Source organism: Hippopotamus amphibius, chromosome 3, assembly GCF_030028045.1.
Source record: "Hippopotamus amphibius kiboko isolate mHipAmp2 chromosome 3, mHipAmp2.hap2, whole genome shotgun sequence".
NCBI classification, from domain to species: Eukaryota; Metazoa; Chordata; class Mammalia; order Artiodactyla; family Hippopotamidae; genus Hippopotamus; species Hippopotamus amphibius.
The window spans coordinates 173,132,865-173,156,226 of NC_080188.1; the positions used below are offsets into that span (position 1 = coordinate 173,132,865).

General features: G+C 42.2%; 1 protein-coding gene and 1 pseudogene across 2 annotated transcripts in view; both read left to right on the forward strand.

Moving 5' to 3' along the window:
* The window catches only part of ASTN1 (astrotactin 1), a 299,335-nt gene that overhangs the window by 63,415 nt on the left and 212,558 nt on the right, over positions 1-23,362 (forward strand). The gene's annotated exons all lie outside the window — the stretch shown is intronic.
* Positions 267-1,985, forward strand: LOC130848011 (casein kinase I-like; annotated as a pseudogene).

Sequence of the window (23,362 nt, forward strand, 5' to 3'; positions counted from 1 at the left end):
TCTTCCCTACTATTATATGTATTATTCATAGAAAAAAGTGGTCTTTTATGAAAGGGCAGCTGGTCCTTTAAGAGACAGAAACTTCCTCAGAGTAGCTGCTAACAGTGGTTTTGAGTTGCTGCCCAACGTGCATTTACAGGCTCATTTAACATTAATAGAAGGTGCTCTGGGTTCACTTCATGACCTCTTGGAACCTAAATCATGGATTGGGTCATTTAAGAGATCTGGGGAGAGTAGACAGCCAGTTAAAAACAGTTAGCAACTTTGGGGAGCTCCGGCTAGAAAAGAATCTCTATACAAACGATACTTAGCTGTCAAGTCGGAGCCCATCAAGTCTCGGGCGCCGCAGCTGCACCTGGAGTAGTGCTTCTAAGAGCAGCTCAGCGCTGCAGAGGGCGTCCCCCGGGTCTATTACTCTGGCCCGTTGGGGAAGTACTACAAATGCCATGGTGCTGGAGCTGCTGGGGCCTGGCCTGGAGGACCTGTTCAACTCCTGCGACCACACGTTCACGCTCAAGACGGTGCTCATGATCGAAATCCAGCTGGTCACAAGCATGGAGTACGTGCACACCAAGGTCCTCATCTACTGGGACGTTAAGCCCCAGAACTTCCTGGTGGGGCAGCCGGGCACTAAGCGCCGGCACGCCATCCACATTAGCGACTGACTTCGGCCTAGCCAGGGAGTCCATCGACCCTGAGACCAAGAAGCGCATCCCTTACCGTGAGCCCTAGAGCACGGCGCGCTACGTGGGCATCAACACTCACCTGGGCAAGGGACAGAGCCGCTGTGATGACCTGGACGTGCTGGGCCACATGTTTCTGTGCTTCCTGCATGGCAGCCTGCGGGGGCAGGGGCTCAGGGCCCACACGCTCAAGGACCGTGACCAGAAAATCCGGGACACCAAGCAGGCCACGCCCATTGAGATGCTCCGCGAGAGCTTCCGGGAGGAGATGGCGTTGTACTGGCGCTACGTGCGGTGCCTGGACTTCTTCCAGAAACCGGACTAAGACTACCTGCGCAAGCTCTTCACTACCTCTGACCGCAGGTGCTTCATGTTTGGCCTCGAGTACAACTGGGCCAGGAAACCCCTGCCTATTGCCGTGGCACAGTCCACAGCGACCTGCCCTCGCGGCCTCAGGCTCGCGACAAAGCCCTGCTACACAGCAAATACCAGGCACTGAACGCCACCAACGGGGAGCTGAATGCCGACACCACGGCTGGTCACTCCAGTGTGCCCATCACAGTCCCCGCGGAGGTGGAGGTGGCTGACGATACCAAGTGCTGCTGTTTCTTTCAGAGGAGAAAGAGAAAATCGCTGCACCGCACAAGTGACTCTGGAGCGGTGGGCCCTGATTCCTCCCACTGCGGCTCCTCGGGGCCAGCTTGTCCACAGCCGGATGCTGACTGCAGGGCCAGCAGAGATGCTGTCCCCAACCGCGCCCCACCCCCACCCCTCCCGCCCCCGTGGGGTCACTTCCTTCACATAAGACTTTGGCCGAGATTTCTACACCTGTGTCTAATCCGCCCTTCCAAGAGCATTAACTATTTAAAACAAGGAAAAAAGAAAACCCCAGCGGCCCCCTGCCCTGGGCCTCTGCCTGCTGTCCGCTGTGTGAGTAGTGCGGCCGCCGCCGGCCCAGTTAGTGTCATAAAGTGCAGCTTGTCTCCAGAGGCCATTTACTCGGGGGGACGCTACAGGGCGTTGCTGCCAGAGGTGAGCCGGCCCTGGGCCTCCCCAGACCAAAGAGGAAGGCAGGATGAGGACGGCCCCCAACCAAAATGCCGCATCAAAGCCTGGGCCGGGGTCCACGGGGAGTTCCTGCGCACCTGCTCCAGGAGCTGCCCCTGGCCAGGAACTGGGGGAGGCCACCACGTGGCCCAGTGGGCGGTGCAGAGGGCTTCTTTTGTCTGTTCAGCGCTGCTGGCAGAGCCTTGGGAGGAAAGCCTCTTAAAGTGGGTCCCAGCCCGGCAGGTGCGTGCGTAGCCAGGGGCCGTGACCCTGTGGTACCCATGGTCTCCTGGAGGCCTGCATGCTGCGCAGGTAGAGCAGCTGGTGGCTTTGCGCGGGTAGAGCAGCTGGGGGCGTTCTCTGCGGTGTGTGGGTCTAGATCTTGCTTTAGAAAGTGTACAGAAATGGCACTTCATTTCGCTGATGCTTCCTGGAAGCCATAGAATTTAGGAGTTTAAAAAGAAATAAAGAAAAACGAAACCAAAATAATGATAATAATAAAATAAGAATAATAGCTATCATGCAGGCTTCCCTAAGTGCCAGACACAGTATTATTTATTTCCTCTTTATGACAAAACTTTGTTAGAGGTATCATTGCTATAGCCACTATTAGGTGAGGAAATTGAGGCTTAGAGTTATTGAATGAGTTGTGTAGGGACACACAGCTGATAGTTCATGAGACTAGGATTTAAACTAGGTTCTAATCCCAAACACCGATTTCGTGGGAGCTGCACTTGTTAAGGCTGAATCTATATGGAGACATTTCCGTCTGAAATAAGGTGGAGGTGTTTGGCATTTGGGAAAAAAATATAATAATGGGACTTTTCTTTGAAAATATCACAGCATTTTCCCAGTGGTGGTGATGACTGGAGAAATGATACTGATGTGCAAAAATGAAGGAGTTTTATCAAGACTGGGGATGAATGAGGAAACTGTTACGATTTCTGTATGAATGGTTCTAAACTGGGTTTACTCTTAGAAGTTAGTTGTATTGGACTTGAGGTGCTCAAGCAGGCTTTGGTTATCTGGGATTCATGCATCTGAATGACATCCAAGTTTTCTCTCAAAGCTAGTGTTCAAAGAAAGTGTGTCATAGACCTGCAAAAATTCCTGCTGTGGTTGTTAGGGGGTTGATCTGCATGCAAGAAGCAACAAGAATAAAAACATTCCTTTTGCTTTGTTCTTATTTCACAAGATAGTTTTGACTATCAGGATCCTTTTGCTTCCATTTGAATTTTAGGATTTTTTTTCCTATTTCTGCAAAATATTCTGTTGGAATTTTTAATTGGCATTGCATTGAATCTGTAGATCACTTTAAAGAGTATGGACATTTTAACAATATTAAAAGTCTTTCAATCCATGCACAGGGGGTGTGTTTCCATTTTGACTTCAAAACATTATACAAAGGTGTGCTGATCCAAACAGTATGGTATTGGCATAATGGCAGACATATAGACCAATGGAACAGAATAGAGTCTAGAACTAGACCCAAACACACACTGTCGAATTATCTTTAACAAGATTGCCAAGACTAAATAATGAGGAAAGAAAAGTTTCTTTAGTAAATGGTGTTGGGAAACCTGGATATCCACGTGCAAAAGAATGAAGTTGGACCCTTATGTTAAAAATCAGCTCAAAGTTGATTAAATACTTAAGCATAAGACTTGAAACTATAAAACTTCTTGAAGAAAATAGAGGGGAAATCTTCGTAAGATTTGTGATGGCAGTCATTTCTTGGATATGACATCAAACACAGGCAACAAGCAAAAATAGACAAGTGGGACCACATCAAACTGGAAAGCTTCTGTACAGCAAAGAAAACAATCAACAAAGTGAAAAGACAACCTATGCAATGGGAAAAATATTTGCAAACCATATGTATGATAAGAGGTTAATATCCAAAATATTAAGGAGCTCCAGTGGTAAAACCAAATAACTTCATTTAAAAACAGGCTAAGAACTTGAATAGACATTTCTCCAAGACACACAAATGGTCAACAGGTTTATGAAAGATGCTCAACATAATTAATCATCAGAGAAGTGCAGATCATGAGCCATCACTTCACACCTGTTAAGATGGCTATCATTAAAAAAAAACAACAGAAAATAATGAGTGTTGGTAATGCTGTGGAGAAATTCAACCCTTTGTCCTCATTTGTGGGAATGTAAAATGGTACAGCCACTATGGAAAACATTATGAAGTTTCCTCAAAAAATTAAACGTAGAAATGCTATTTAAAATAATCAAGCTCTATTTTTAGTTTTTTAAGGAACCTCCAAACTGTTTTCCATAGTGGCTGTACCAGCTTACAATCCCACCAACAGTGCAGGAGAGTTTCCTTTTTTCCACACCCTCTCCAACATTTATTGTCTCTAGATTTTTTGATGATGGCCATTCTGACCGGTGTGAGGTGATACCTCATTGTGGCTTGGACCTGCATTTCTCTAATAATTAGTGATGTTGAGCATCTTTTCATGTGCTTGTTGGCCTTCTGTATGTCTTCTTTGGAGAAAAGTCTGTTTAGGTCTTCTGCCCATTTGTGGATTGGGTTATTTGCTTTTTTGGTATTAAGTTGCATGAGCTGCTTGTATATTTTGGAGATTAATCCTTTGTCCATTGCTTCATTGGCAAGTATTTTCTCCCATTCTGAGGGTTGTCTTCTTGTCTTGTTTATGGTATCTTTTGCTGTGCAAAAGCTTTTAAGTTTCATGAGGTCGTATTTGTTCATTCTTGATTTTATTTCCATGATTCTAGGAGGTGGGTCAAAAAGGATCTTGCTGTGATGGATGTGATAGAGTGTTCTGCCTATGTTTTCCTTTAGGAGTTTTATAGTGTCTGGCCTTACATGTAGGTCTTTAATATGACCCAGTAATCCCACTACTGGGCATATACCCAGAGAAAACCATGATCCAAAAAGAAACAAGTAGCATAATGTTCATTGCAGCACTATTTACAATAGCCAGGACACAGAAACAACCTAGATGCCCATCAACAGATGAATGGATAAAGAAGATGTGGCACATATATACAATGGAATACTACTCAGCCATAAAAAGGAATGAAATTGAACTATATGTCATGAGGTGGATGGACCTAGAATCTGTCATACAGAGTGAAGTAAGCCAGAAAGAGAAAAAGAAATACTGTATGCTAACACATATATATGGAATCTGAAGAAATGGTACTGATAAAACAGGCAAGTGACAGGCCAGAGTGGAGATACAGAAGTAGAGAATGGACTTTAGGACACAGGGCTGAGGTGAGGGGCAAAGGGGAATTTGGGACGAGGTGAGAGAGTAGCATAGACATATTTACACTACTAGCTGTAAAATAGATAGCTAGTGGGAAGTTGCTATGTAACAAAAAGAGATCAACCTCATGGGAGATGCCTTGGAGGGCCAGGGTGGGGACGGTGGGGGGAGTCGTGGGAGGGAGGGGATATGGGGATATGTGTGTAAATGCAGCTGATTCACTTTGGTGTACCTCAGAGACGGGTACAAGAGTGTAAAGCAAATATATTCCAATAAAGAGTTTAAAAAAAATAATAAGCAATCCCCCTTCTGGGTATTTATTCAAAATAATTGAAAACAGTATCTTGAAGAGATATTTGCATTTCCATGTTCATTGCAGCATTATTAACAATAGCCAAGATATGAACAATCTAAATGTCCACTGATGAATAAATGAAAATAAGGCATTACTGAAGGACAAATAGTGCATAGTTCCATTTGTATGAGGTATTCAAAGTAGTAAACCTCATAGAAACAGAAAGTAGAATGGTAGATGCCAGCGACCAGGGGGAGGAAGAAATGGGAAGTTGCTTTTCCATGGGTACAGAGTTTCAGAAATACAAGATGAAAAAGTTTTAGAGCTCTGTTGTCCAACAGTGTGTATATCGTTAACAATACTGTACTGTACACTTAAAAATTTGTTGAGAAGGTAGATTTCACGTGAAGTAGTTTTTTTGCCCCCCCCCCAAAGCAAACATTGAGAATGAAAATACATATTGAGAATGTGAAAAGTACAAAAAGAAAAAAAAAGGCAGAGGTCTTGAGCTTATGGGCATTTGAATTGCCAAAGACCAGGGCAAGGATCTAGAGGGAGAGCGGCAGTTGGATTTGTCTCAGAAGACAATCGTGTTCAGGCAGCCTCTCCTCACTTAAAACCACCCTGTGTGCGTTTATAGTGCATTATATTCATTTGAGAGGCAGAATGTACAGTGGCTAAGAGCATGCAGTTTGGTGTCAGACTGACCTGGGTTTGAGTCTTGGCTCCTCTGATTATGAATTGATAATTTTCTTAACTTCTCTCAGTCTTGCTGTTCTCATCTGTACAGCAGAGGATAATATCTATTTCAATTTAGAAGATTAAGTGAGGTAATTCATAGTGATTTCAAATGAAAATTGTGATTTTTTTTTAGCAAGGAGGCAGCATTAGTACATAAGGCTGGAGAGATTGAATTATAGGAGTTGCCTGAAAGTTCGTGAGATTTCAGGCAAGAATATTTCTACAAGGCAGGCTCTCTTGGGAGCTGATGTCAGTATCAGTATTTGCATGCAGATCTGCACCCAAAACATAAACCCCAGAATATAAACCTTCAATGAAATTCAGAGACCTAACAGTCCAATGATACAAAGACACAGCTGAAAAGTCAGCTGCCACATACAATCAAGAAAAAAATTGAACTTAAAGAAATAAAACTCAGTCGTTAATCTGTGGGAAAAGTTGAAACCTCTCCTTTTCTTTGTTGGTGTTTTTTTTCGTTTTTTGATAAAATCTGCCCATGCTGTCATCTTTCAATCATCTAAGTTTCATTCAGAAGCAGGGAGAGCTTCAGAAGAGCCACTATTGAGGGTGTGTGCAGGGTCTTCTTTTGCTTGTTTTTCATTGTTACTTTCTGGGCTTGCTCTCCCAAAAAGGGCAAATGGGATATCTCAGAGTATTAACTTACCAGACAGGTTCTTAAACTACCAGGTGATATGAATGTGGTTGCAATAGGATTTTGAAATTCTTCTAAGTTGGTAATAATGGTTTTAAAGGAATAGATAAGAGAGGATTTCCTTCTTAAGTCACCAGGTGGTGTCCTGCCTGTGCCAGGAATAGTCTAAGTCATTGTTCTTTTGGTAACTCTAAGTTGATGGATGTCACATACGGTATTCTGACACTGAGCATTAAAATAAGTGTCCTTTAGACTTCAGCAAAATATTTGGCAAGGTCTTCCACACAAGCTTTCCAGATTTGATGGAAGGAGAAGGCAGAATGCTGGCCCAACTAAGTAGATTCATTTGTGGTTGAAATTTGATAGTGGATTCTAATCATATTTTTTATTCAATCATTCATTAAGTGTCACCAGATATTTATTCAGAGCTTTACCATGTGTCAGACCCTTTCTTAGGTACTGAGGATTTACTAGTGACGAAAGGAGACAAAGCTCCTGCCTTCATGGGACTTATATTCTAGTGCCTCAGGGCTCCTTCCTCAGTCCTGTCTTGTTCAACATTTCTGTAATTGATTTCTGTAACATTCAAAAACATGTTTGTCCTACAAAACTACAGTCGTAAAGACAATTCATTTTTGACAAGGGTGCTAAGACAATTCAATAGGGAAAATGGTGCTGGTACAACTGCAAAACTGCATATCCCATGCAAAAGAATGACGTTGAACCCTTACCTCACACCATATGCAAAAAATAACTCAAAGTGGACTTAATATATAAATGTAAGAGCTACACTATAAAACCTTTAGAAGAAAACATAGGTGTAAGTCTTTGTGATCTTAGATTAGGCAATGCATCTTAACTGTGGCACTGAAAGCACAAGCAACAAAGGAAAAAATTAGATAAATTGGACTTCATCAAAATTCAAAACTTTTGTGTTTCAAAGAATGACATCAGGAAATTGAAATTACAGCCCACAGAGTAAGAGTAAATATTTGCAAATCATGTATCTGATAAAGTATCTAAAATACCTTAAAAATTATGTATCCAAAATATATAAAGAACTCCTACAATTCAACGACAAAAAGACTAATAATCCAACTAAAAATTGGTCTGAGATTTGAATAGACATTCTCTAAAGATATCCAAATGGTCAATAAGCCCATGAAAAGATGCTATACAGCATTAGTCTTTAGGGAGCTACAAATAAAAACCACAGTGAAATACCACTTCATAGCCACTGGGATAGCTATAATCAAAACAAACAATAATAAGTGTTGACAAGGATGTGGAGAAATCAGAACCGTCATACACTGCTGGTTGGAATGTAAAATTGTTCAGCTGATGTGGAAAACAATTTGGTATTTCTTCAAAAAAACTAAACACAGAGTTACCATATGACCTAGCCATTCTACTTTTAGGTATATATTCAAGGGAATTGAAAACATCTGTCCACAAGAAAACTTACACATGAGTGTTCATAGCAGCATTATTTATAACATTCAAAAATAGAAACAATCCAAGTGTATGTTAACTGAAGGATGAATAAACAAAATGTGCTATATCCATACAATATACTAGTATTTGCCCATAGAAATAAAGAATTGATAAATGCTACAACATGGATGCATCTTAAAAAAACATGATGTTAAGTGAAGGAAACCAGACACAAAGGACATATAAGAATCCCTTTAAATGGAATGTCCAGAATAGGCAAGTCTATAGAGACAGAAGGTAAATTAGTGGTTGCCAGAGGATGGAGGGAAGAGGGGTAGGGACTGCTAATGGGAACAGAGTTTCTTTTCTGCATGATGAAAATTTTCTGGGATTAGATAGTGGTGATGATTGTATATCTTTGCAAATATATTAAAAATCATTGATTGTATTTACAATATAAAGGGGTGGATTTTATGGTATGTGAATTATATCTCAATAAAAATGCATGCTTATAATAATTATAGGTTACATGAAACTAGCAAGGGGAATATTTGCATTGGATGGCAAAAAATGGTAAAGTCAGTACCCAGAAGAATCTTGACAGATTGGAAAGATGGGCTGAATCTGACAAGGTAAAATTTAGTGGGAATAAAACATAGAGTCTTAAAACTGCATTCAAGAAAAACAACTAATAACAGCCCTATAAAAATAACTCCAGACTTTAGTTCACAGAGAGCCTGATGTGAGTCAACAGAATGTCACATCCTAGAAGGTTAATGTAATGTTTGCAGCATTAATAGAAGTATAGTTACTCCAATGAGAGATTAACATCATTTTTTTGAGCTGGTCGAGTGACACCTAGACTTGTGAGGTCAGTTCTGGTTGCTTTGTTTTAGGAATTCTAGTTCAGTGGGTGAATCTAGTCCAAACACACCTTAAATTTGGCTTTCACAAAGTCTGTGTTCTCATTTGAAGGCATTTTGGTAAGGTGTGCGTCTTCTTTCCCCACCAGCCCTATCACTCCTTCATTACCACAAGCAGGGCCAGACTCACACACATATGTTACCCACCTGCTCCCTAATCACATTTGAGTTTAGCCCCCCTCTCCATCCACTCTTGAAAATAAGGGCATGTAAAAAGGATGCTAAAGGAGCCCCAAAACATGTTGAAAGGATAAGGAATAATCGAATGAACTAGATATGTTTCACCAGAAAAAGATCTGGGAACCATGGGAGCAGACTTCAAATATTTGAAGGTCTTTCATGTAGATATGGGAAAAGACTAATGAATACAAGGGATTGATGGGTTGAGGCTTCAGAGAAGATGTTTTGACTAAAAGTAGAGAGAATTTCAACTGAGCTCCCCGTGGTGGGTGGTCTTTATTCAGAGGTGGAGCGTTCGTTGAGCTTTGTTGGCACAAGGTGGATGACCGTTTAAATGGAATTTATGATCAGATGGATATAGGATCTAGATGACTTTTGTAATCGCTTCTAGTTTTAAGATTTCATCATGATGCTAATTATCTATCAAACCACCCTGCTGGTTTATCTATTAGACACCCTACCAAGGGACTGCATACATAAGACTGTCTCAGAGATCTTTGTCCTTTAGGAAGCTCACAGTCTAAAAAGAATAATAAGAATACCAACACCATGGAGTTCTTTTGAAGATTAAATGATTTAATGTTTGTAAAAGAATGGCTATGTCTAGCACATAGCATATATTCAACTAATGTTAGTGATCTTTTAAATAAGGGAGGACAGAGAAACTATATAAATATAGTAAATGTGATATATATCTCTATATATGTTTAGATCTATACATGTATATAATAGATGAACAAAGTGCTGTTGTGTGGGTTACTGATTGTAGGGACTGTGAGTTCCCTTCATCTAGGACATTGTCATATGGTGATGGTTGGCTCTTATGGTAAAAATGGATTGCAGAGATTATCAGTTTAACGGTGCCTAAGTCAGAACTTTTTAAATTGCTGGGGCCTTTGTGTTGTGTTGTGTTGTATTGAGTTGTGTTGTTTGTATTGCATGGGTGATGGTGGTGATTGAGGAGAGTGTGTGTGTGTGTGCGCGCGCACGTGCGCGCACTCCGCAAGTGTGTACATTTATGCTCATGTGAGCAGGGCTAAACTAGTATGTGGCCAATGTGTGCTTTTGGATGCCCTGTTTTTATTAAACAAAGTAAGAGCTTCGCTCAGCTCTGACTGTTAACACCCTGGGAAAGGTGACTGTTTTCAGTGACTTCTAATTTCTATTTCTGATTTTCAGCCTTTTGTAAGAGTCAATTTTGATGGGCTTTGTAGGATTGTGGAAGAACCTCAGCCAGTGCTGGGGAGAGTGTGATATGCACGTAGGGAGCAGGGTTTGGGCTGGGGCAGTGCAGGGGAGGAGGGAATAGGGTGAGTGACGGCAACTCTTTCTGCTGTGTCTCTGTGTGAGTTACGAGTGTGCGTGAGAGAGGCTGGTGTGGGTAAGTATGTGTCTCCTGGGAGGCATCAGGTAAGGTTTCTAGCGTTCCGTGAACTGGACTCTGAAAATTGAGGAGTACTTGTACTTGTTGATCTTATTTGCCTCAAAAATTTTCAGGGTATAGTGTCCCTCTGGTGCCTCTTTCTCTGTCTCTGTCTCTGTCCCCTTCCGTAGCTATGAAACAAAGATTAATACATTAACTAAATGATTCAAATGCCTTTAACTGCCCTCCATAGGAGCTTTTGTTACTGGAAGGGTCAAATCTAGTCCCATTCAGAAACAATCCAGAAACTGTCATGGAGCCATCAAGGACCATGGTGGCGTGCGGGAAGACTCCTGCCATCAGACAAAATCCAGAGATCCCGGAGCTCCACGCCTCTGCATTGATGAGGTTAGGGCAAGGGCTCTTGGGTCATTTTCTCTGCTTTTGAGAAAGACTGGCTGTGCTGGTTACATAAACCAAGAAAAGTCACCATCCTCTCTTGCTTTCTCGCTGTTCACATATCTGCTCACTGTCCCTCCCATAAAGGGGAGGGGAGTGTGTTGGGGGTGGAGAGAGGACAGACATGGGCAATAATTTGGCTCGTTCTGACTTTGCAGTTCATATCCAATGAGTATTACTGGTTTCTCAACCTTAATGGAAGAATATTGATGTTTTGATTACCCTGTTTTGTTGAGGAAGGAAGGAAGGAGGAAGAGAAGGAAAAAAAGGTGAGAGGGAAGAAAAACTCCACATGTGCTTGTATATATTTATATGAGCTTGGAGAAGGATGTGCAAAGATATATTCTGCGCTTTAATATTAATGACTTCCAGGAGTGGGATTGCAAGGCAGAGGGGCAGAAGTTTTGCTTCGAAAACTTCTCAGTTGTTTAACTTCGTAGAATAAGCATGCTGTATTTTAAAAGAGAAATGTTTAAAATAATTTTTTAAATAGGTAATATCAACAGAGTGTAGGATTTTTCAGAAAAATTAAAGTAGCACCTCTTGTTACTTTACTTTTGTTTGTTGTTGCTTTTGTTTGTTGTTCTTTTTGTTTGTTTTTACTTCTGTTTGTTGTTAACTCCAAAGCGTATTAATTTTTCCCTTGTGAAGGTCCTGCCTGCCTTTTTGATTTTACTGATGGTGACACTAGCCACATTCAGTGAAGTATCTAATCAGGTACGTAGTGAATGTCACAGCTGTTCCAACTTCTTGTCTCTGGCTTATTGGCCTGATACCCAAGCTCAAGAAAACTGCCTGTTTCACCCCTTATGAAATGGGGAGCACCAGAAAGCTTGGATGGACCCTTAGAAGTGAATATGATTCAGCTGTGGCAACAGAACTTTGTCTTATCTTCTTATTGGTGGCAGAAGCTGCAGGCTGGCCGGCATCTCTATGTGTAGAAGTAGGAAGCCTTCCATTCTCTTTAGGTGCCTAAGTAGATTTCCAGTTCAATTCTCTCACATCTGAGGGGTTCAGATGTATTTTCAAAATCCAAGCCTTTAGGCTTGTACTAAACTGAAACTCTGAGGCACGTGAGGTTGGTTCCTCATCACTGTGACTGGAGTTGAAGATTGAAAAAGATTAGGTGATAATAATACTTTACAGGTATACAACTTCTTTAATCTGAAGCTCTTTGCAAACGGCTCAGCAAACCACAGGACCGAGAGCCCAGCTCAGCCGGTACTGAAATGCAGCCATGCCCTGAACGAAGCCACCTCCAGGGTCAGCAGGCCATCCTCAGAGAGACCTTAACTCCCAACTTGACTCAGAGAGGTGAAAATGAAGACTGCATCTACCAGCAGCAGGAGGGACACTTTTTTGAAGCAAAATGTAATTACCAAAGTAGGAGCTGGCCTCTCAAGTGGGGATTAACACTCCCCAGCTCCCACCAGCACCTTGGGCTCTCCGAACGGCTTCAGCAAAATTTGGGGTTTTATGCTTCCATCCAAAAGCTAGCTCTGTGTGAAACATGGTTGAGGACTGCAGACCACAGGGATATTGATTCATTGCAACGGAGGGAAAGGATTTACCAGTATTTCTTGTAAGCCTAGGCAGCCTGAAGGTGGAGATGGGGATCAGAGGAGATTCACAGAGTCTGAAGGTTGAAAAAGAGGCCATGGTCACCTCCAAATAATAAATAACATTCAGACTCTTGCTGAACAGGAAGAATTCCACATAGGGCTTGCTGAGTGCACTGCTGAGGATGGCTGGCTCCTCATGGTCAGCATCACAGGTCCTGTTTCTAGTCTTGTATCTGAAGAACGTCACTGAAAGATGCTTTTCTTTTCTGGGCAAGTTTCTCGTGCAATCAGCTCAGGAGTCTGAAAAGCAATGTTTTCTGTTTGCCCTGGTCAGGAACCCTGATGAATTCATTCAAGTCACTGCCCATCTTGGTACCTGATTCTTCACTTGCAGCCCAGAGAGGTTGTACCAAATCAGGATCTTTACAAGCGGTGTCTCCCAGAGTCCTAGGGATTTCACTAACAGGCTTCAGCTGCCTTCAGGAGGGCAGGACGATGGGAATGATGGGACTCGGAGCCCATTATCCCTGCTGAGATGAGAACCACTCTTCTTTTATCATATCAGAGTAAGCATCTTTTTAAATGTTTCTTTTGAAGAAAGAGTTTTGCTGTTGAAAAAATTTTGAGAATAGTTGCTATTTTCTAGTTCTCTCTGGCTGTAATAGTCTGTGCCCATGCAAATAGCTTTGGCAGTTTTACAAACAAAACACCCAGAGTATTCACATTAGTTGCCATAGAAGATACCTAACAATCTATGATGTCAAAATAAAAGCTATTATTTTCTTTTCATTAAAAACTATTTATCAATCATAGTAAAATTAGAAGAAACACAGAACACATAAAGAAGAAATTTAGAATCTCCCATAACCCCACTCTCCAGAAATGAACTGTAAACATTTGTTACATGTTTTGCCAACTTTCTATTCATATAAAATTCTTTTTGGAAAACTGAGCTCATATTTTACACAATTTAGAAAGAGTTTAAAAACATTATTTGACTTTATATTGTAAGTGATTTGCCACATCATTAAATGTTCTTTGAAACATACGATGGTTAATTGTATTTAATATTACATAGTATTTCATCATGTGTCCACACTATCATTTATCCATCCCTTTTCTAGTGCTGAGCATCTATACGGATTCCAGTGTCTGCAAGTTAAATTCTAAGAGGAATATTTTTGCAGTAATTCTTTTTCCAACATATACGTATTTAAGGTTAAGTCTTTTTCCCTTCCTGAAGTTTATATTTATATCTAAAACTAGTCGACATGGAAAGAAAGCTAAAGGTGGAGAAAGGGGTTGATTGAACAATCCATGATACTACAGAGAAGATACCACTAGAGAGACAAGAAGGAGGAAAGAAAAACCCTAGAGAAGATGTGCTTGGAAGAAGGGAAGGGTTTCTCTGCTATTATGCAAGAACAGGACATCTGACAGCCTTGATAATACAGAAAAGTCTTTGTGTCAGATCATAATTATTGAGTGAAAAAATATTCCATTTCTGAGGAACACAAAATCAGCCGTGGAGAACGCCCCGAGGAGCATCCCGAGGACCTAGAATAAGAACCACATGGAGAGTGAAACAACCTGGTTGCTGATTTTGACATTACCACGAACTTGGGCAGGTGGCCAAACCCTGTTATTTCATCATTTAATGAGGGAATTCCAGCAGGTCAGTCATTTCCTGAGCAAGACACCAGCCCACCTAGAAGCCAGTGAAAGAGTAAAGGGTGCCTACAAGGTATACTCAGTGTTTGTTAAGAACCTGATAGAAACTTTGCCCTTGCTATTGAAGAAAAGGATAAAGAGAAAACCAGGGATACTCACTTATTCCATGTCTCCTCTCTGCCAGCCATTCTGTGAGACCGGCTTTTTACCTCTACCACCTCTCACAAAAATCCTTGGAGGCAGGAATTTTGCAGGCGCCCTTCACTGCCTTAGCTGCATTTTACAGGTGAGGAATCTAGGCTTATTCCGTTAAGTAGCCTGTCCAGGGTCATAGGACTAGTAAGTCTCAAAATGGGATTCAAATTCATACTGCCTGTTTTCAAAACCTATGGTCTTGTCTCTGGGCCATATGACCCCAGTTATCTGTCTTTGAATAAAAAGGAAAAAAAAAGAAATTATTACCCAATAAATAACTTTGGTAAACAGGAAGAAAAATATGATACAAGGTTCCATGTCGAATTAAAATAGAAAGAAAGAAAGAAAGAGAGCAAGCAAGCAAGCCTGCCTTAGAAACTGGGGACTATTACATCTATAAGTTCTCCTCCAACATAAATAACCTAATGCTTTTCTCTCATATCTTTTGGGTGTCAAGGAGCATGAGAAATCCTCTAGTCCAGTCACTTTGTTTTATAGATAAGAAACTAGGCTCCAGAAAAAGGTCATTGACTTGGTCAGTATCATTTGGATGATTAAAAGAGAACCGAATTAAGAACCAGAGTTATCTGTGATCAAATAAGACAAATATTTCTAACACCAAACCAGTGTCTGGCATGGATTAGTACCAGTCATTCCATAAAGATCATTCCTTACGCTAACCTTATGCTATTGTCGTCCTTGGTCTGTGCTGTCCCATCCCTTTCCTGTGTTCATGCCTTTATTTGTTCAGCCATCACTTGCTGTGCCCAAGCCATGTATTCAAGAGGTTCTTGGCCCAGGCAGAAGTTCATAGAATCTTATGCTAGTGCTCTTCTGCTCACAGCCTGTATCATTTGAGGAAAAACTAGATGTTAATGGGTTAAGGGGTAAAAGACAGAATGAGTAGAAAAAATAAATTCTTAGGCTCAATTTTTGAAGGGTTAAGCAGTTAAGGAAAGGAAAAAAATTAATAAGAAAAGTCAAAATCAAGATCAGAAGTGTTTTGTTGTTGTTTTGCTTTTTTTCTGGAGGAGATGGAGGTGAGGATGACTTTTAGCATTATTTTAGACCAAGGAGGAAGAATTACTGGAAAGATAGAGTGAAGGTAAAAGGGACAGGAGAGTAGAGCAAAATCTTTAGAGGTAGCAAGCAAGGGAGCAGTTAAGGGCCCAGGGAGAGGGGTTGAACTTTGAGAAGAAAAAGAATATGCTTTCCCTCTTGGCTGGAAGGGATGTGAAAGGAAAAGTGAAGACAGGATGAGTCTTCAAGTGAAGGGCAGGGAGATTACTGGAATTCACCTCTCCCATACTTGGATTGGGATGGGGTTAATAGGTTTTCGTTGTGAAAACAGGAGTTGGGATCAGAATGTACCCACTCTGGAAATTTTTATTTGGGGAGGGACGTACTCTCTGGCACCTCTGTGATTGGGAAGATACATAAACTGTACGTAGGAGCTTGCATAGCAGCTTGTGCCTTTAGCGGGAGATACGCAGGGCCTGGGATTGTGGTAAAGCTTAATTAGCTGGTTCTCTCATCCTTGGTCCACGTGGTCATTTGCCGTTCTTTCCTCCTGAGTGGAAATTGTGACACCTCCAACCATTCGCTCCCTGTTGGTTTCAGGAGTGTGACCGGGAGAACTTCACTCCCTCTCGTGATGGGGAACCTGAGTAGCGCCGTGCTTTGCAGTCAGAGGCCTCTGGCACCTCAGAGGCGGTGGTCATGTATCTGTCTGCAGATGTCATTAGGAGGCTCCAACATAGCTCCTTTCCATCTCCGCAGAAGACAGAGCTGGAAGGAACAGGTTTAAATGACAGCAACAGGGGGATTTACTCTGACAAAAGAAGAAAAACATTTTAGTAAGGTAGGATAAGTATGCTGTGAAGAGGATTTAGAGGATGTAGAACATTTCTCCCTAGAAACGTCCAGGCCCTCATTTGTCTGGATGCTTCGGATGCAGAAGAACTTCCTGCAGAGGTTTGGTCCGGGTGGGGCTAAGACTCCGTTACAGTTCTGTGTTTCACTTATAATCTTGATAGCCTGACCCCAGGTGGTGATCGCCAAGAGTGGTCCACTTAGGACACCTTGTTGACAAGTGAGGATTTGGGGAAAAGCTCCACAAAAAGACAAGGGAGAAAGAACTCTTCTGTTGCTTTCCTGATATGTAATGGGCCTTGGCAGGAGGAAAGTATTTTTTATTCCAGAGGTTAGAAACCTAATACCTCGTCACAGGAAAAGCCCAGTGGTTGCATTTTTATCCATTTCTGACTTCACACTTGGAATTCGTAATTTCCAATACCTAAAAACAATGTTTTTACTTTAAAGGATGAGATGAAACATTTTTTCCTCAATGGTACCTGACCTGATTTGGCGTAGAGAAAAGAATGATGCTTTTGGACCTACAGATTTCCTACCAGAATTTTAGAAAATCCAGAGGGTTGTCATCTCCTGATACTGAGCGGTGGCAGAGAGAGGGCAATAGATTACTAGCGTTGAATTTGTATGTGATCGGCAGTACCTTTTATACTCTGCTCAGCAACCAAAAACATACAGCTCTGGACTCACATAAGAAGGAAAATATACTGATTCACGGCCGGTGGTTGTCATCAGGTCACTGAACCTATTTCTCCAGATATAAAATGAGACTATCTTGCCTCTCAGTACAAATGTAATAAAATCTAGTAATGCAGCCATGAAAATAAGCACTGGCCCATAACCTGAGGGCTTAAGAAGTCAAGGCTAATGAGAAACGGGCAGTATACAAGAAATAAATTGAATTTCCCCCTCTTTATCTTGAGTTTAATAGGAATTTGGGTGTATTTTCCACAGAGAACACCTACCTGTGCTTTATGCAAGTGGGATGTGGAAAAATAGGATATACGTTGCATTGATAAGCAGAAGAGTGGGTAAAATTATAAATGGGGATGTGACCAATGAAACTGTTATGGCCCTAATAATTCAAAATCTACTAGCGAGTAATGAAGTCCCAATACCTTAGGCCACTCTGTAGTGGCAGAGCTTCCTCCAGTATCAGGAGGGAGAGCAGTGAAGGGAAGCAAGGAGTATTGAACACAAGGTGCTGGTGTTATTCTTCTGGTTTGTATCGAAAACACCTACCCTGATCAACCGAAGAGTGGGAGGGCAATACATGCTATTGTGGCTCCTTTGAAGGCACAAGAAGGGTCACATCCTGGCACTGAGACTGGCCCTGGTTCCCGCTTGCCTTTTCTTCTGCTCCAAAGTCTCCCTGCTGTACTCTTTGTATGCGTGTCCTTATGACAGAAAGATCAAGGGGCCACTTCAGAGGAGCTTAAGCTTCAAACAGCCTTTTCCAAAAATAACAAAGGTGGAAGAAAGAAAGAAAGCCATCTGTGAGTGAAAACCGGAGCCAAATAAAAAGGCAGGACATGAGGCATTGTGGAGGTGAAAGTCACCCAAGAGAGCCCAGAAACCTGTCCCTCTCACTTAACAAGAGAGGAAGCTGAGGCCCAGAGGAGCCTTTCCCTTGGAGGACAGTGTTGTCCCCGGTCTCATCCGTGGCCCCTGACCTCTACACACTGCACACTCACAGGGGAGTTCATCCATCCCCATGGCTTCACCTCACCATCACCTGTGCATGACCACAGAGGAGGTAATCCCATGCCCTTCTGATGTGTCCATGCACCTGTGTGTGGGGCATCCCTACCTGGAGGTCTAACATGTAATTCAAACTCAGCATGTCTGGACCTTCACTCCCCAGCAAACCTGCTCCCCATCCCACGTTGCCTCTCTAGGTGAATGGTGTAAACCTCACCCTGGCCTCTTAGGCTTATTCACATGTCCTCCGTTCCCCTTGTCCTCACATCCAAGCAGTGATCCACTCTGTTGATTCCTCCCTTTGCATTACGCCTCTGCCTTTTCCTGCTTCTCCTTTCCATGGGGCAAGCCCTTAACCCCTCTTAGCTTGAAGACTGCGGTAGTTCATCTCCCTGACCGTGATCTCAGCCTTTCTGGTATTTACATTCCACAAGCACCTTTTTAAAAGCCCAAATCACGTCTTGTCTTTCTGTTCCCTGTTGCCTGGGGGATACAGTTCAAATTCTTAAGCATGCCACACAGTGTCCTCTATAATCTGGCCTCCAGTGAGCTCTTCAGCATAGCACAGCCTGCCAAGTGCCGTCTAGATGTTCTAGGAGGGTGCCTTGCTGTTATTACACGGCTCTGTATCATGGAGTACCTTCCCCTTACCACACACACTGTGCTGGGAAAACCACACTTATCTTTAAGCTTAGTGCAGATATCATGTTTTCTTTCAAACCATCCTGATGCCTTCTCCTTCGGAAGAATGGGCCACTCTTTCCTTATTCCCTCACTCCATCCTGTGTATACTTCTCCCCACAGCCCCTTTATTGCATTCTTAGTTGTTGTTTTGTTCCCTCTGCCCATTCTAGAATGTAAACTCCTTTTGGGCAGGTTTATTCATATTTGTAACCTTTAGCCATTGGCATGAAGGTATGACAGTAAAATACTTTTAAAAGAAATGAATGAATGAATGAAAGTACACACAGCCCACTAGTGATCCAGTCAAGTGAGAGATCCCTGGTTTTCATTCTTCCAGTTCGTGCTTTCCCTACTATATATTATAAAGTCTTGGTAATGATACATGGCATTGAGCTATGAATGGAAAGATCAATGGAACATGCTGCCCAGGGAGAAGATCCTGGTACCATCAGTGCATTTTCTCTACAGAATTGATCTTCTTTAAGTTGAAATATTAGAACTCACAAACTAATTGGAAATAAGTGAAGACGAGTCTTCAATTTCTAGACTTTGTCATCTTCTAGACTTTATCTTTCTCTTGCAGCTCAATTATAGTTTAATTGTCCAAGAAAAAAATACAGGCAGGAAAGGTGCACACATATTGAGTGCCTGCTGTACACTTCACATATGATCTCTTTTTAACCCTCACACACCCTTTGAAGTGTGTTTTATTATCTACATTTTACAAATGAAGATACAGAAGCTCCGAGGTGATGTAACTTGCCTAGGATCACATGACTAGAAAATGTCAGAGTTGGAAGTCTGACTATGTCTGTCTGATTCTAAAGTCCATTCTCTTTCCCCTTCACTACACCTCCTCCCTAGGGAAACAGAACAGAATTAGGGACATAAAATCTCAAGAATTTTCACTAAAAGACCTTCCTCTGTGACTCCAATAACAAATTGGACTAAAGAGGTAGGAGCTGTGAACCCTAACTCTTATCCTGTTTACGTGGTGTGATTTTGAGAAAATCCATTAACCTATTTCCCATCTCTTTATATTCACAAATATGGGACATACAGACTTTCCTCAACAATCATTCAATTAATGAAAAAGTTACTTCATAAATGAATTTGTGTCATTTCTACAGAAATGCATTTGATGCAATTACTAACCGTAAAAGTGACCTTATTTCTACAAGAAACTGGTATTGGTCTAAAGGAGATACAACAGCTGGTGTAGTGAAAATTAAGCAGTAGATAAAAAATTGATTTCCTTTCTATTTAATTTTATATAAAGTCTTTTTTGGGGATGTGTTATGCTAATATTCTTTTATCCCTGGTGATAGGGCAGAAAATGGAGAAGTGAAGAGATGCTTAAGAGGAGAGGAGGAAGGACAGTAGGAGTGTGGCTGTTGAATCTTTTACCTGCCAAATTGATTTTTTTCCCTAGGTCTAATAACTCCAAGGTGGAAATTGACACTGTTGCTTGAACATTAAACACATAACATTCACAACATTCATTGGACCTCAACAGTTACTGGCTGTTGACAGAACGTGAATTTTGACAGTGCTTTATACATTGCAGAGAGTCTAAAATTAAATATACTGGACAGAGCAATAGAGAAAATATTCAAAGTAGAAGCATCTTAGAATATGAAAAAAAATCTTTTCAATTTTTTTTTCTGGATTTTGAGAGGCAGTGTAACAGAAAGAGCCTCAATCTGAGATTCTTTCTCTGGATTTCTTACGGGCTAATGCTCTGTGTGACCTTGGGCAAAATACTTAACTCTTTGAGCTTTTGTTACACTTTAAATGGGGTGTGTGTGGCATTTATGCCCTTGAAGGACTGGGCATCTGTAAAATGAGGACAGTATCTCTAAGTTCCTTTGTAGTACTTGTGTCTTTAGGTTTTATGATGGCTGGGATACTCAATTTGGTTCTCAGGCACCTTTAGAACATACCTGGTAATGTGGCAGCAGGGAAGCAGGAGAAGGGAAATGGGGTCCAGGTAATGAAAAACAATGGGAAAATGGTGACTGGGTCTTTTCCTTAAAATTGTGATATTTCTTTCAAAATAGAGCCCTAAATAACGAGATTTTTTTAATTGGAGGGGAGAATTAATCCGAACTTCTAGAGCCTAAATTCCTGAAGGATGAAACTCTTTGAGACATTTTTATAATAACCCCCATGATTAAGGGACCTGAAGGCTGGGAGAGACCCAGCTTGGCCCCAACACTTGGCCTTACAAATTGCCCCTTACCCCGTGCTGCCATTCTTCTGGGACGTGGGAAGGACACCAGGTCCTTCAACAAGGATCTGTCCTTTTTAACGTCGGAATACTCTCTCAGACATTCAATCCACTCTTTCCTTGTTTTATAAGAAGTCCAACCTTTATACACCTAATATGATTTAGTCCTGGTTTCATTTCCTGAATCTTTGTGTTGCTTTTTCTTCCTGGATCTCATGTTCAATGCTGCCAGTTTCTTTGTCCCTGCAGGTGCAGACAAATTAGCATAAAGAGTAAGTTGCAGAATTGGAGAACAGCAAATTTGATTTCAAAGGCCATTTCAGATTGAGGTCCATTTGGTGGCATTAGGAGCAAAACTAATAAACAAACCAGATTTTTTTCTACCCAAATTGATTTTTTTTTACTTGACAGTGTCCCTTTAGAAGTAGAATATTTTATCAAATTCTGATTTTAGCTGTCATATACAGTGCTTTTTTTGTTTCCTTTCTCATTATTGCTGACTGTTAAGTATGTGGGTTGGCAAAGGAAAATCTTTTCTTTTATAATAAAGAAGAATGCATTGCCTTTCCAGTGTCATTATCTGCTGGCGTGTTTCACAGCCTTACAGATGCAACAGAGTGTGGTCTGCCATTGTGCTATCATGACTCCCATTTTGCAGATGGAGTCAAAATTACAAAGACACCTCAAGGCCATAGCTAGACTTTGAAAAGACACAATTCTGAAGAAACAGCTTTCCCTTTACTCTCTCACTGCCTAAACAAACATTTTTAATGATTCTCTCATAAAGAGTTATATGGATTTACCTGCTGTCCTGGGGGGAAAAAAATCTCTTTCGTAAAATGTAATAGGTGATCAGGGGAGGCCTGGGCTGGGTGCTGTGATCAAGGCCATCCAGTGAGTGGCCAGGGCTTTGGAATGCTCAGAGCATTCCATGTCCTCTGAAGCGGATCGCGTCCCAGGGGGTAGGCTCCTGTCATTGCCCGGTACAGGACTCACTCCTGCAGCAGGAGGTGGTGACCTCGAAGGCAACCGGAGCCGTGCTCTGCCCGGGTCTCAAGGCAGGTGAACCTGGATCCAGGATGGCACTGGGGGCTCCGCGAAGGGCTCTGGGTCTTGCCTGTGTCGTCCCGCATGAATGTGCCTCAGCTCCCACCTCGCATCTGCTCCTTCTACTCCCCCCCCCCACCGCCATCTTGCCTGGCAGTTCCCTTTGTGCTCAGTGTCTTTCTTCTGCCTCGGAGCTTTGCTTATGCATGTTTTTTTCTGTCTCTTCATCTCTCCAACTTGAAGTGGCCCTTATGGCCCAGACTCCCCATCTGTGCTTTTACCGTGCATCTCTCTGAGCTCTGCTTTTGCTGATTTAGACCTGATTCCTTCCACATTCCCTACTTCGGATTCCTAAGAGTGAGGATCTGATTAGCTCAAGTTTCTGGGCCAGGCCACATTGTGGGTCCCTGTCCAGTCTATAGACAGGCTGCCCTTGGATGAGGGGCTCCTGTGGAAAGAAGGGCTTGAGGAAGGGGCTGTGGGGGGAGAGGCAGCTTCCTGTGGTAGGAGCCGGGGACAAAGTGCTAGGATTGGCGTGCCTAGTGACTGGCCTAGCCATCTTTTCCTAAACCTTCCTAATACTATTCCTCACCCTGAAGGAGTTGGCAGCCTATGAGGAATGACTGGAAATTAATTTCTAGGAGCTAAAATATTTTCAAGGTCAGAAAAGGAGAAATCATTACAGTGGCCATAGCTCCAAGACACTGTATTAAGAGCTTTGCTCATTTATGACCTCATTGCCTGCTCACCACAACTTTCTAGAGTAGGTATCATAATCCTTGTTGGGCTTAAATAACCTGTTCAAGACAAACCAGTATAAAAAAGAAAGTTGATATTCAAACCTGATCTGTCCAAATGCAAAACCAGGCCTGAAAATCATATTCTTTCCACATCGAACGAGGTCTCTTCAACTAGCATTTTCTTCACCTGAGTCAAATTATGCATCTATGAACTAGTTTGATTGGAATTGGAGCCCCCAGGAGAGAACATCTAAGCTGGAGCCCAATGGAGGGGAGGAGCTTGGGTGGGGGTGGGGGTCACCTGCCCCGGAGCCTGGTGTCCCCTTGGCAGCGGTGGAGCCGCAGCGCCGCCCCCAGGTCCTTTCACCCCCGCAGCCGTGAACGCAGCACCGTGCGGAAGCCTTCTGTGACTTTTATTAACACAGATCCGTCATTAATATGACAAATAGGTGCACCTGCAGGCTTAATTGCTTCAATTTTCTTGAGTCACTGATAGGTTTATGGCCTGCCTCAATTCCAGTAAAACCGCAGCAATCTAGATGGGACGCAAAAGTATCTTCCTACAATCAATCTCTTGAACAGTCCCAGACTCCAACCCTGATGACAGACTTTCTCTCTAGACAGGGTAATTA